The following is a 12,978-nucleotide window of genomic DNA, read 5'->3' on the forward strand; positions in this document are numbered from 1 at the left end:
AGAAACTCTTCAACAGAATAGAAGAAGTGACCTGTGGGAGACTCTTCAGGTTAGATTTGAAAGCGAGTGGGTTACTGGCAAGAGTTTTGAATCCTTATGGTAGCTCATTGAAAATGGATGCAGCAGAACACATACACACACTCTCTATCTCTCCTCCCAAACAGGCCATGAAGGCCCAACGGTACCGAGCGGCCGCTGTGTCATCCTCAGCCCACAGGCGTCAATGGATGCGGATATGGAGGGGCAAATGGTCAGCACACCGCTCTCCTGGCCGTATGTCAGTTTCAGAGACCGGAGCCGCTACTTCTCAATCAAGTAGTTCCTCAGTTTGCCTCACAAGGGCTGAGTGCACCCCGCCTGCCAACAGCGCTCGGCAGACCGGATGGTCACCCATCCAAGTGCTAGCCCAGCCCGACAGCGCTTAACTTCGGTGATCTGACGGGAACCGGTGTTACCACTGCGGCAAGGCCGCTGGCAGCAGAACGCTAAACACTTAATTATGAAAAATATTCCCGTACTGTAACGCCACCTTCTCCGTACGTCACTCTTGGCATTACACATGGTAACAGGTAACATTCTACAGGCACCCATCGGATTGCCACTGGATATAGGGTGACTCATCAAATTACTAATTTCAAGTCACCCAGTGACTAGTGTGGCGTCGCTCTTTAGACCGCCTCAGTCGTTGTGTCTCACAGTGTGGCTTATGACGAGCTGCTCGGCCACTGCATCCCATTCTTGTTAACTCTCTGCTCACAGTCATTGTGCTAGCTGGACTAGTGTTTGTTTTTTGGGACTCACGAGAGACTGCTTCCATAGATTTCATGAGATTTTTTACAGCCACCCTCCGCAATGCTCGACGAGCCCCTTTCCGTCAGTAAATGAGGCCTGGCTCGCTTTGGTTTAGCTGTAGTTGTTTCTTCGTGTTGTCACTTGACGATCACATCACCAGCAGGTGACTTGGGTAGCTGTGGACGTCTTCAAATGTCCCTGACGTATTAATTATTCAGGGGACATCCAAAGACTTGTTCGCGTTCCAAGTTGCTGAGCTGTCCTGACGGACCTATTCTGCTATTTATTACTGCTACTTTACTGACAATACGATGCTCCCCGACCCCTTTACACTGACGACTCCACATCTCGTGATCTCTACTGGTCAATTCCGAATTACATAGAGGTGTCTGGATACTTTTGATCTGGTAGTGCATATTTAAACCTGTATCTGACGCTAGCGCCGCTGCTCAACGGCTCGTGTGGTATTCAACAGGCCCATAAAACTTCGAACCTCGAATTCCTGGAAACGTTTGAGAAGCCTATCGCACTACAGTAGCATTTGTCACAGGTAAGCATGTGTACCACTGTGTGCGAAACGAGCAAAATCGTTGACCCGTTTGGTGTATGCCAGCGCTGTAAGAAAGAAAATAACACACGCAGGGTAAATGAAAACGTGCTATGTACAGCATTCAAAATATCGTTTGATGTGAAACTTCCAGGCAGATAAAAACTGTGTGCCGGACCGAGACTCGAGCTCACGACCTTTGCCTTTCGCGGGCAAGGTCCCGAGTTCGAGTCTCGGTCCGGGACACAGTTTTAATCTACCAGGAAATTTCATATCAGCGCACACTCCGCTGCAGAGTAAAAATCTCATTCTTGATCGTTTGATGTGTTTGTAAGTATGCATTTCGTCGAGTAAACAAATACTGTTTCGCAATATTTAGAAAACACTTTTCCTATTTTCTTCTCAGCAATAAGGAGAATTTATCATTAGACTTTTCTCAAGAACATCGATTATAATTTTGCTTTGGTCATTAATGAAATCTACTATCAAACCTAGATCTTTGATTCTGTTACTATATTTCGATTTTTCTGTAAGAGGGACGGTGCCTCATAACCTCATTTTTACCGTTCAAGTGCCGAACTGCACATCAGGCAGCAATGGAGGGTCACCCTTTGACAACGATAACCACTCGTGCTGGTGTAATCTCATAAAATAAGTTAAACCTAAGTCTGCCGAAGATCCCGAGACAAAAGGCAACAGGCAATACGTTAACAGGTTGGCATGAAAGCCTCAACAAATCTGGACTCGTAGTAAACCGTTTTGTTGCCGACGTATAAACAAAAGAAGGCAGCCACACCTGACCGCTACAGTGGGGCTATTTGTCACGAATAGTCGATAGGGATAAGAAGCTCTCTCGTGTAAAAGGAGCTTAATTTGAGCGCAACGTTTCTATCGCTGCCCCACGTCGCTCAGTTTACGGATGCCTTGTCGCGGATCTTCAGTCTTACAGTTACACAGAGCAGTTTTAAGTGGTTATAAAAAAATAAATTTTGCTTCATTTATTCGTACGATATTTAATCGCAGCTATACTCTGTGTCATGTCCTAAGTAACCATTGTATTTCTGTAAGCTGGTTAAAATTGTTCAAAGTGAGTTTACTGTGTGTATCGACTCTACTGAGAGCTACTAGCGGTTGACTGGAGGAGGTGCCAATTGTGATAATAGCTCTCGTTAATGTACTGCTAACGAATACTGTTCCCAGTAAAGCAAACATGAGTCACAAAACAACTCGTTCCATTAATAACACGGTTCACTTTTAGCCAACTCGTCATCATTTAAGAGGAACAAGTAAACACCTCTGGTGTCGTATTAAGTTATCGAACAAAACCAAAAATTGAAACATAGTTAATTAGACGTCGTTAACTTTCTGAAACAGTTCTTGTAGTCGTCTGGAGTCCACAGACTGGTCTGATACAGGTCTCCACGTTGGTCCATCCTGTGCACGCCTCTGCATATTTGCGTAGCTTCCGCACTCTACATCCATCTGAAGCTAGTTACTGTATTCAATCCTTTGGTCTCACTCTGTAATTTTCCTCTGTTACCAAACTGGCAGTTTGTTGTTGCTTCAGGACGTGTCCTGCCAACCGATCCCGATCATGTCGCGCCATAAATGTTTTCTCTCCCAAGTTCGATTCAATACCTGTTCATTAATTATTCAAGCCACCCACCTAATATCCTCATATTTCTGCAGCACATTTCACAAAATATTTTCTTTTCTTCCGTGTGCACTGCTTATCGTTCACGTTTCACTTCCACTCTAGAGGAATACTTTAATGGATGACTTCCTAATATTTAAACTTATATTAGAAGTTAACGAATTTCTCTTTTTCAAGAAAGGTTTTATTGCTGGTGAAAGTCTGCATTTTGTGTCCTTTTAACTTCTGACATCCACATATCCTGAACCGCGGAAACCTCCGGAATCCTACTTTTCCGAAAACGTACTAAGCCCCCTTTTAGAACTTCCTTCTACCGCTCCATCAGCCTTACCTCATTGTTTGTAAGTTCTTTGAGTCTATCCTCTCTCAACGTATCTATAACCACCTAAACCACCACCTACCCCTATCTTTAAACCAGGGTGATTTCCACCCCAATTTCTTTTCCGATGACAATTCTATCTACTCCATCCACTGTCCCATCAGCTTAATAATCATAAATCAGCTATTTTTGTATTCTTTGATATCGAAACAGCCTATGACAGCGTATGGCGTTCTGGTCTCTTCTTCATACTTCAGAATATACACTTCTTGTTAACTATTTCCGACTAATTGGTTCCTTTTTAACAATCATCTTTTGTTACTGGCAAAGGTACCATTTTTTGTCCTATTGCAGGTGTGCATCTCTCTACATCTGTACATCGTTTACACCGCTGATATGCCTGACCCACTACTTCCTTTCCATCACCTACTGCATCACCTCCTTCATAACGCTATACACTACCCTCCAGAAAGTGCAATGCTCCTAATCCACCTCAGCCAGTTCACATACTGGTGCAACCAGTGGCTCCCAAAGATTAATCCCTCCAAAATCAGTGCAGTAATTATAGGACGAATCACCCACAATTTCCACCACCATGACTTTTTCCTTGCCATCTATGACCGTCCTATCCAATTGAAAATACACTAAAACATCTCGGACTAATCCCTGGTCCTAAATTAAGATTCGAACCCCACCTACTAAACAGCTAGTTTTCCTACAACAGAAAGTCCACAAAAGACTAAAACTACTAACCAGATTAACATAGGGACTGCATCCCTCCACCATCATCCACACATACAAAGCGTTGATCTGATGTACCCTCCCTCACACAAATATCTTCTGGATATCTGTCCCACCAATATTCTATTAGTCACTCCTAATTCTTGAATACCACGTACATCGCCTTGCTTTCGTAATCCGCTTACCTTCCCCTACAAAAATCCTCCTCCGGCTCATTATTTTTCTCGATTTCCTCACCCACAATGAACACTTTCATACATCCTATACGTCATATAAACCTCACTCCGACAATCCCTTTGTGTTTTCCAACCATCCACTCGCCAAACGTATACCTATCCACGCAAACCAAACCACCCGAATAAAGTACCTACATACAATAATACCTCTATCATTTTCTTACTCATTCCAAATGCAGGTTCCAACTACGAAGTGGTTTCTCTCTCTCTCTCTCTCTCTCTCTCTCTCTCTCTCTCTCTGTTCCTCCCTCTCTTCACTTAGGCGATACCGACTCTTCGTTATCCCATGAACTAAAGCATGCAAATTTCTTCTGCACTCGACCATCTCCCGAAGACTTTCCAGCATATAATCCATTACTTCTGTAATGCCAACAATCCATCTCATCCTTTTGCGCCCTGTGCTCTTTGTGTCTTCGATCTTACCTAGCATTAAGGTCTTTTTCCTTTAGGAAACGCAGCTTGTTCTTGAGGTAGCTCTGACGAAGTCTATTTTCTAAGTCAGATAGGTACGACTGTTTAATGATTCGAACACTCTCCATAAATACTTTGGAATCGCGGTGAATAGTGAGCTTTTCTAGTCTTTTGGCCACCGTTGGGTTCTCCGTATTTGCTGATATATTGATTGCAACACTTTCCCCGCTTTATCTACAATTAATTTAAACAATTCTGCTGGAATTTTATCCTGTCCACTAGCCTCGTTTTTAGCAACATTTTCTAGGGACCATTTGGCTTCACTTACTAAATTAACTGTTTCTGGTTCTGATATCCTATTAACGTCATCATGGTCAGAACGTACTTCCTTCTTGTGTAGATGTTTATTCTATATACGCTGCCCATCATTCTTTAATGTCTCTTCTTCTGTTAGACCTTCATCTTTTATGATTTTCTCCTGTCATTTTTCTTTGATTTGTCAATCTTTTTGTCCTTTTATTATTTTTTGTAAAAATCCCTTGTCTTCCGCACTTTTATTGTCTTCGACATATTTGCACCGTTCGTTTAAGGAGACATTCTTGGCTCTTCTAACTAATTTCCGAAACTCTGTATCTAATTCAAATGTAGTTAATCTAACATCTTTAGTTTTTGCTTCCTTCGTTCTTCTGTAATTTACAACGTAACCCCCTGGCCTTCTTGTTATTATTTTTCACGGGAATGTGCTTTTCTCTTAATTCCTTGACAGGGGACTTTTGTCCACAGCTCTTCTGGGTCTTTGTCTTTTAATGCATTAACTTACTCTGTTCTTGACTTTTACTCGTCGTTGGCAGCTCGCACTGTGTAGGGGTATGCTGGCAGCTCTACTGGGTGCAAGAGGCAAGTCGTGTGCCTCCTGAGCGAATGTTGGTCTTTCACAGTGTTGCACATTTTCAGTGAGGCGTTAGTGATCATCAGTGATCGATAAAATTACTCTACCAATATGGAAAACTTAAAGAATTTGCAAGTACGTTTGCATACGCAGACGTGGGCTTTTGATTGATTATTTCCTATTTTACAGGTGAGCGTTGCTCATTACTGCGTGTACACGTGATTCGTAGGAATAGGTTATGTATTGAATAGTGGAGCTGTCAGCTAGCTGGAGATGCTGTTTTACGAAAGAAATGATCTTGGAGAACGTTAATTAGCTCCATTAAATGTCATTTGTTTTCGTAAAAACTTGCGGGATGCTTTTTTTGTGTGAAAAGGGCCCATTGGCTTCGAACTGTCATCCAGTTCTGTCTTTGTGGATGTCCTCTGTGAAACTTGCAAGGGACCAGCTTGAGGTGTGTTGCTCGTCCACCCCAGCTACCAGATCACGGAATCTTTCTGAAAACGGTTGGAATGTTACAGGACGTTTTTGTCATTGATGTTGGATTAATGACACGTTTCCCCAGGCTTGCAGACACACCTTGTCTGGCGACACTTGCTAAGGCTAAGTACAGGAGTGCAGGAAAGTGAGTCGGATACACCGCTAAACGTTGCATATTTGATCAACGGAACAATATTTGGGGTATTCGAAACGTAAGGTCCGATCCGTCGGGAAATGGAAACCATAGTGAAAATCCAATGAAGCTTTGCATAGATGCACAGGTAGTCCCAGACTTCAAGAAGGGTCGTCAGCAGATGCGCAAAACTATAGACCTATATCTCTGACGTCGATCTGCTGTAGAATTTTAGAACATGCTTTTTGCTCACCTATCATGTCGTTTCTGGAAACCCAGAATCTAATCTGTAGGAATCAACATGGATTCCGGAAACAGCGATCGTGTGAGACCCAACTCGCTTTATTTGTTCATGAGACCCAGAAAATATTAAATACAGGCTCCCAGGTAGATGCTGTTTTCCTTGATTTCTGGAAGGCGTTCGATACAGTTCCGCACTGTCGCCTGATAAACAAAGTAAGAACCTACGGAATATCAGACCAGCTGTGTGGCTGGATTGAAGAGTTTTTAGCAAACAGAACACACCATGTTTTTCTCAATGGAGAGACGTCTACAGACGTTAAAGTAACCTCTGGCGTGCCACAAGGGAGTGTTATGGGACCATTGCTTTTCACAATATATATAAATGACCTAGTAGATAGTGTCGGGAGTAACATGCGGCTTTTCGCGGATGATGCTGTGGTTTACAGAGAAGTTGTAGCATTAGAAAATTGTAGCGAAATGCAGGAAGATCTGCAGCGGATAGGCACTTGGTGCAGGGAGTGGCAACTGACCCTTAACATAGACAAATGTAACGTATTGCGAATACATAGAAAGAAGGATCCTTTATTGTATGATTATATGATAGCGGAACAAGCACTGGTAGCAGTTACTTCTGTAAAATATCTGGGAGTATGCGTGCGGAACGATTTGAAGTGGAATGATCATATAAAATTAATTGTTGGTAAGACGGGTACCAGGTTGAGATTCATTGGGAGAGTCGTTAGAAAATGTAGTCCATCAACAAAGGAGGTGGCTTACAAAACGCTCGTTCGACCTATACTTGAGTATTGCTCATCAGTGTGGGATCCGTACCAGATCGGGTTGACGGAGGAGATAGAGAAGATCCAAAGAAGAGCGGCGCGTTTCGTCACAGGGTTATTTGGTAACCGTGATAGCGTTACGGAGATGTTTAACAAACTCAAGTGGCAGACTCTACAAGAGAGGCGCTCTGCATCGCGGTGTAGCTTGCTGTCCAGGTTTCGAGAGGGTGCATTTCTGTATGAGGTATCGAATATATTGCTTCCCCCAGCTTATACCTCCCGAGGAGATCACGAATGTAAAATTAGAGAGATTCGAGCGCGCACGGAGGCTTTCCGGCAGTCGTTCTTCCCGCGAGCCATACGCGACTGGAACCGGATAGGGAGGTAATGACAGTGGCACGTAAAGTGCCCTCCGCCGCACACCGTTGGGTGGCTTGCGGAGTATAAATGTAGATGTAGATGTGTCTGATAGTGTCTCTAGTATGCCTGTTCGATCGCATCGCGTCGCTCTTTTCAGTTCTGAGCGCATAGTAAGCACGTAAGGTTGCATAGAACAGTAGTGTCTCCCGCCAGGTATTAGTGCACGTGAGAGATTTCGCCTGAGTTCATGCAGCCCACACAACGTAACTTTCATGCATTTTTCATGAAAGTTCTCGACGGCACACTGCAGGGGCAATGAGGATGCTCCTGCAGCGTTTCCAGTGGGAAGTGTTTGATCACCCACCATACAGCCCGGACTTGGCTCCCTCTGATCCAGCTCACAGGAACCGCTGGCTATGAAGACAACATTCTGGCGCAGCCAACAAGCTGCAGGTCAGCATAGAAAATTGGCAGAAAGCACAGGCGGCTGCCTCCTGTGACGAGGGTGTTGGAAAGTTGGCAGAACACTATGACAAATATCTCAGTCGGAGTGGCGAGTATGTAGAGAAGTAGCTGGAAGGTGTATCTAATTGTTGCAAATAAAACATTTTTGATTTTCACTGTTTCCATTTCTTGACCGATCAGACTTTACTTTCCGAATAGTACCCACTCATCACACATCTCACCTTGTGGGAGTCACAGTGCTAAGACAGCCTGTATTCTGGCGATGGTTGTCAGTTACATCTACATCTACATCTACATGATTACTCTGCAATTCACATTTAAGTGCTTGGCAGAGGGTTCATCGAACCACAAGCATACTATCTCTCTACCATTCCACTCTCGAACAGCGCGCGGGTAAAACGAACACCTAAACCTTTCTGTTCGAGCTCTGATTTCTCTTATTTTATTTTGATGATCATTCCTACCTATGTAGGTTGGGCTCAACAAAATATTTTCGCATTCCGAAGAGAAAGTAGGTGACTGAAATTTCGTAAATAGATCTCGCCGCGAAGAAAAACGTTTTTGGCCGGCCGATGTGGCCGTGCGGTTAAAGCCGCTGCAGTCTGGAACCGCATGACCGCTACGGTCGCAGGTTCGAATCCTGCCTCGGGCATGGATGTTTGTGATGTCCTTAGGTTAGTTAGGTTTAACTAGTTCTAAGTTCTAGGGGACTAATGACCTCAGCAGTTGAGTCCCATAGTGCTCAGAGCTATTTGAACCATTTGAAAAACGTCTTTGCTTTAATGACTTCCATCCCAACTCGCGTATCATATCTGCCACACTCTCTCCCCTATTACGTGATAATACAAAACAATCTGCCCTTTTTTGCACCCTTTCGATGTCCTCCGTCAATCCCACCTGGTAAGGATCCCCGCCGGCCGTTGTGGTCGTGCGGTTCTAGGCGCTTCAGTCTGGAACCGCGTGACCCCTACGGTCGCAGGTTCGAATCCTGCCTCGGGCATGGATGTGTGTGATGTCCTTAGGTTAGTTAGGTTTAAGTAGTTCTAAGTTCTAGGGGACTGATGACCACAGATGTTAAGTCCCATAGTGCTCAGAGCCATTTGAACCATTTGGTAAGGATCCCACACCGCGCAGCAATATTCTAACAGGACGAACGAGTGTAGTGTAAGGTGTCTCTTTAGTGGACTTGTTGCATCTTCTAAGTGTCCTGCCAATGAAACGCAACATTTGGCTCGCCTTCCCCACAATATTATCTATGTGGTCTTTCCAACTGAAGTTGTTCGTAGTTTTAACACCCAGGTACTTAGTTGAATTGACAGCCTTGAGAATTGTACTATTTATCGAGTAATCGAATTCCAACGGATTTCTTTTGGAACTCATGTGGATCACCTCACATTTTTCATTATTTAGCGTCAACTGCCACCTGCCACACCATACAGCAGTCTTTTCTAAATCGCTTTGCAACTGATACTGGTCTTCGGATGACCGCACTAGACGGTAAATTACAGCATCATTTGCGAACAACCTAAGATAACCCCTCAGATTGTCACCCAGGTCATTTATATAGATCAGGAACAGCAGAGGTCCCAGGACGCTTCCCTGGGGAACACCTGATATCACTTCAATTTTACTCGACGATTTGCCGTCTATTACTGCGAACTGCGACCTTCCAGACAGGAAATCACGAATCCAGTCGCACGACTGAGACGATACCCCATAGGCCCGCAGCTTGATTAGAAGTCTCTTGAAATACTGAATCAACTTGAGATCCCCTGTCGATAGCGGCCATTACTTCGTGCGAATAAAGAACTAGCTGCGTTGCACAAGAACGATGTTTTCTGAAGCCATGCCGATTACGTATCAATAGATCGTTGCCTTAAATTCGTATGATGTCACGACATCTCCGAGTACGAAGCAAAAAAACCTTCTTCTTGTAGAGATTGTTTAATATTAGCAGTGCCTCAATTTTTTTAAGCTTTAGAAGTCGTATGGCATTGTTGGTTGCGGTATCTCACGGGGTAGGTTCAGATGCCTGTCGGTAAGGATGTTGTTCCTCCACACACATTGGTCCCTTTCCTTGTAGATATGAGCAGTTGCGTCATTCATGTGTTTGTCGAGTGTAAATGAATGTAATGGATACGTGTGTAGTGTGATGTTACATTTGTGTTGTACGTTGAGGATGATGAGAGAAGCGAGAGGGTGAATCCTGGTGCTGGCACATAGCATACGTCTCTCGAATAGCACTAAGGAGGTCTCCGAGATTGGCCTCCCCATCCGATGGACTGATCGCCGTCAACAGCGTCGCATGCTCTCACTTCACGAGAGGCTGTAGAGTGATTTGGGATTTAATCCAGAGCATTGGTGCAAATACCGGTGATCAGGAACTTCACGCCACCACCTCTGCTCCTCTTGCCGGCCAAATACTGGCACTGAGAAATTCCACCACCAGTATTCGAAACGGCTTACCTGTGAGTGGAGCGCCCCGCACAGGAGTGCGGCAGCGTCCCCGGTTGCGGAGTCGGACTCACCTTCCGACATGAAATAAATCAAATAAAAGGACAAATAAAAATCATTTTGTTAATAAAAGTTACGCACACTTGTGGTCACCGTGGCGACTGAGACATTTATCTTACCAGAGCCAAGCTTCCCAATACCCTGTTCAAATAACTTACGGGTTTGCTGCCGGGTGACGTCGTCGAACACCGCCGATATTTCGACAGGAGCACACCCTGCCATTCTCAAGGCACAAATGCAAGGAAGAAAAAATGTGCAAGCAAATTTAATACCTCGGTTCACAGAGGAGAAACAAGGAAGACACCACACACAGAACAAGTTTCAACACAACCAAAGATAACCAACATCAGAAATATCGATGGTTACTATTAATCAACAGATGAGGTAACACTAATTCTGTCCCTCTGTTTTTTGATGAGAGACAGGGCCGGATTCCAAGCAGCATTTAAACAAAATCCACCATCTCTGTTAATAAGGTTGCTTGATAGTCTGATTTCAACAGCTTCCTTAATAACACTATCCCAATAGCTGGACGTGCAAGCGAGAATCTCCGTGTTGTTATATTCCATAGGATGACCGGTGTCAAGGCAATTTTCTGCAATAGCGGATTTGCTCGGCTGTTGTAAGCGTGTGTGACGCTTATGTTCAATACACCGGTCTTCCACAGTCCTGATTGTCTGACCAATACATGACATGCCACAACTGCAAGGAATACGGTAGACCCCAGCATTACGGAAACCAAGATCATCTTTTACGGACGCCAACAGGGCCTTAATCTTAGAAGGTGGCCGAAAAACACATTTCACATCATATTTCCGCAAAATACGGCCAATCCTGTTGGAAATGCTTCCTGCGTACGGCAAAAAGGCCGTAGACTTAGGTGCCACTTCGTTGCTATCGTCACTCATCCGTTGCACAGAAGGCTGATGGCGCAACGCACGTTTTATCTGCCTCTCACTATAACCATTCTGACGAAAGGTGACTTCGAGATGTGCTAGCTCAGCTGCCAAACTTTCAGAGTCTGAGATAACGTGGGCCCTGTGAATCAAGGTGCGAAGTACTCCTTCACGCTGAGCTGGATGGTGACAACTATCAGCTCGCAGATACAAGTCAGTGTGGGCGGACTTCCTATAAACAGAATGTCCCAACGTACCATCAGTCTTCCTTTTGACCAACACATCTAGGAAGGAATGGCATCCATTCTTTTCCACCTCCATAGCGTACTGAATATTCGGGTGGATTGAATTCAGATGTTCCAAAAACCGGTTTAAATTCTCACTACCATGAGGCCACACAACAAAAGTATCGTCTACATATCTGAAAAAACACGCAGGTTTCAAGGTCGCTGACTCCAATGTACGTTCCTCAAAGTCCTCCATAAACAAATTGGCCACAATAGGTGACAACGGGCTTCCCATTGCAACTCCATCAGTCTGTTCGTAGTACTGACCATTGAATGAAAAGTAAGTGGAAGTCAGCACATGTCGAAACAAATTTGTTAACTCGACACCAAACTTAACCTCAATTAACTGCAACGAATCAGAGAGAGGAACGCGAGTGAAAAGAGAAACCACATCAAAACTGACTAAAATATCAGAGTCATTCAAACGCAATCCCTGCAATGGACGTAAGAAATCTGCAGAGTTCTTAATGTGGTGTTCACACCTACCTACTAGTGGGCTCAAAAAACTAGCAAGATGTTTAGCTACACGATGTGTCGGAGCACCAATATTAGAAACAATAGGCCTCAAAGGGACAGCCTCTTTATGGACCATAGGGAGGCCATATAATCTAGGTGGTACAGCACAGTAAGAATTAAGACTCTTGATAGTCTCCTGTGACAAAGAACTTTTCTTCAGGAGGTTATTTGTCTTTCTCTCAACACTCTTAGTAGGGTCAGCACCGATTTTGCGATACGCGGAATCAGAAAGTAGACACTGCATCTTTTGAATGTAATCGTGCTTGTTCAACAAAACGGTGGCGTTACCCTTGTCCGCAGGAAAAATAACAATATCAGGATCCATTCTAAGTGAACGTAAAGCAGCCGCCTCAGCTGCTGTAATGTTCCCAATACCCTCTTCTTAAAACGTTGCTACCTCTGATTTGAAACAAGTCTTAACGTTGTATTGAAGCTCCTCGTTAACGCCCCCGTAAACGATCAAACATTTTGCCAAACGTAACAACGCTTGTCAAATATTTGACCGTGTACGGTGCTGTTTGACGTGTTTGTCAAGCATAGATCGTGTTTGACGTACTTCCGAAAATTTTTGACTGGCGGAAAGTTTAACAAGATAGCGGACGTTGTTTGTGTCGCTGTGTCGCCACATATGATTAGTCAAAAACAGATTTATTACAATTTATCTCACTCTATCGTGAGTTTCCACAACTTTCAAAACTACAATCAAGTATGAAAAC

General features: G+C 44.1%; 1 pseudogene; it reads right to left on the bottom strand.

Annotated features, from left to right (window-relative positions):
* Positions 1-358: 358 nt before the first annotated feature.
* Positions 359-476, bottom strand: LOC126263776 (5S ribosomal RNA; annotated as a pseudogene).
* Between the last annotated feature and the right edge of the window lie 12,502 nt (positions 477-12,978).

This window comes from Schistocerca nitens, chromosome 6, assembly GCF_023898315.1.
Source record: "Schistocerca nitens isolate TAMUIC-IGC-003100 chromosome 6, iqSchNite1.1, whole genome shotgun sequence".
Taxonomy (NCBI): Eukaryota; Metazoa; Arthropoda; class Insecta; order Orthoptera; family Acrididae; genus Schistocerca; species Schistocerca nitens.